Genomic DNA, 2,468 nt, shown 5'->3' on the forward strand with positions numbered 1-2,468 from the left:
CTGACGTACATCTTCGGTAGCACTACCTGGCCCTACCGACAAAGTCTTTCCCGGACGGGCACCAATTGTTCCCTGGAATGCATCGCCGAGGCGTTACTGAGGAACAAAACAGTAAACATAAGAACTCAAAAAACCTTCATCCTCTGAAAAGTCAGTAATAAAAAGCAAGCCTCTCCCTGTTCCAGCTGTCAAACACACACCTAGTTTGTGCAGACCTGGCCTGTACTGCGCACGTGCTTTGCCCAGGTGTCCCAGGACAAGTGCTGGTCCCTGGAGCGGCTGTGGGCTGCCTGGGGGGCGGTACCTGTCAGGAGCTCCTCTATTTGTCTTTGGTGGGTGATGTGCTCACAGCTGTGCAGTCCCACAGGGTCAGTGTCAGTCCCTTCCAGCCCGCTCAGACAGCAGCTGAATACTTGTCCTAGGTGTCATTTCCAGGGAACCCAGCTCCTGGCACCCCTGGGGTGGGCTAAGGACACCTGTCAGTGTGTGCTGAGGGGTCACTGCTAACCTGTGTCCTGCTCAGAGCATCCCCAGCTTTGTACTGTGCTCCAGGTTGCATGTCCTGCTCCCCTGGAGCCCCTGGGGTATACTCAGAGTGACAGCTGAGTATGAGTGCAGAGAAAAGTCCTCTCTTAAGTATAAATAAAAGACTCAGAGCAGGCATGCAATAAAGTTTTCAGTCTTTAGCCTCTTCCACAATGTCACTGTTGACAGCAAACATGGCTTCAGCCTCAGCAAGACAGACTCAGAGATTTTGCAGATCCTGGTCTCACCTCAGCCTTTCGCAGGTTCAGTCTGCAAGGAGAGAGAAGAAAATGGGTCAGAGTGGACAGCCTACCTCCAGAAAATCATCAACATCCATAAAACATTAAGCAGAGCTGTAAGAACTTCCCCAAAGGTCCATTTCCCTGCGGACTGAGGGCTCCAGGTTGAAGCACAGGCTGCACCTGCCAAGGGCAGACTATGGAAACCCCAGAGGTAAAAGCTGCTCAGCCAGTTCCATAAAGCATTCCAAAATTAGGCTCCTAGGATGGACCATCTCTTCTCTCACCTTCAAACACCCGGAATGAGGTCTATTGCTGTTGAGCAGTATTCAAAAGCTTGTTAGAGCAGAAACTGCCTCCCAAGTGACACTGGAGTAATGGAAGGTCTTATGCAATTTCTCATACAAAAGGCAGACACGGTTGTTTTGTTTGGGTTTTTTTTTTTTTCTAGTATTTGCCTTACCCAGGTAATGTTCCTCACAACTCAGCACTACGATGCCAACAGCAGCAATACAGAAAACCCCTCTGGGACAGAGCAGCAGAAAAACCCACCTCCAGACTCACCAGAGAGATGACAGGAGGGCCCTCCCTGCGATGCCTGCTGAGCCAAGTGGAGCTGGCAGGGTGACCCATGGACATTCTGTGTTCACCTTTCAACAGAGTCAATGCGGAAACAGAACAAATCTCTCTTGGAGTCGAGATGCCTTCAGGTGCACCTGGAGATGCTGCAGTGTCCTTCAGCAGCCAGAGCAGAACAGGGTTTCTACTGTGCTGTAAGTGAGAAATACAATTGAATCAGAAGAAAATAAAAGGAAGCACCTCTCTCCATGCTTTTTATATTTAAAAAATCATGCATTAGAATTTTTTTAAGCATTCCTTCTTGCTTTACGCAGTATAAGTTACAAGAACTCAACTTTCAGCCTGAAATTGCAACAGCTCCTCAGGCTGACTGATCTCAGCCAGACCACCAGAATCACTGAATTGTGGAAGGGAAAGCTCATCCCATTCCAGCCCCAGCCACGGCACGGACACCTTCCACCAGATCCAGGGGCAGCCACAGCTTCTCTGGGGAACCTGTGCCAGGGCCCCGCCACCCTCACAGGGAACAATTCCTTCCTGATATTTAATCTAAACCGGCCTCCCTTCATCCTGATGAAGCCGTTCCCCTTGTCCATCACTGCGTGTCCTTGTGAGAAATCCCTCTCCATTAGGGCATAAGCGGCTGGCACAGCCCCCCCACAAAGTAATGTTCTGGGGGTTCTCGGGGCCACACGAGCACTCCGGGCGTTTTACCGGCTTCTCCTGCCGCCTTCCCCGGGAACCCCGGCTCGGCTCCAGCGCCGACAGCGAGTGCTCCGGCTCCGGGCACAGCGCCAGCGTGTCCCGCCCGCCCGCCGGGGGATCGGCAGCGGCCCCGACACCGCCTTGAATGGCCCGCCGAGGAAGCGGCAGTGACGGCGGACACCGGCCGGGGCCGCCCCGGAACTGTGCGCGGCTCGTTCGGGGAAACTCGGCTGGGTTCGGCTTCTAACACAGGCGCCTGACTAAATCCACTAACCTGAACCCGGCTGCGGCGCGGCTGAACCCACAGCCCGTGTCCCTACACCTGGAGACGCCACAGAAAATTCCCCCGGGCTGCGCCGTGGTCGGGGTTTTGTGCAGGGAGACACAAACCCGGGGTTTTCTCTATTTCCCGCCGCGTGC

The 2,468-nt window shown here is 53.7% G+C and overlaps 1 long non-coding RNA gene across 1 annotated transcript; it reads right to left on the reverse strand.

Moving 5' to 3' along the window:
* Positions 1-223: 223 nt before the first annotated feature.
* Positions 224-2,468, reverse strand: LOC310918411. The gene is made up of 3 exons (XR_014591660.1): positions 2,323-2,468; positions 1,329-1,535; positions 224-795 (listed from the first exon to the last, which is right to left on the reverse strand). It is a non-coding gene; the product is annotated as an uncharacterized lncRNA (long non-coding RNA).

Source organism: Zosterops lateralis (genome assembly GCF_965231275.1).
Source record: "Zosterops lateralis genome assembly, chromosome: 23".
Lineage (NCBI taxonomy): Eukaryota > Metazoa > Chordata > Aves > Passeriformes > Zosteropidae > Zosterops > Zosterops lateralis.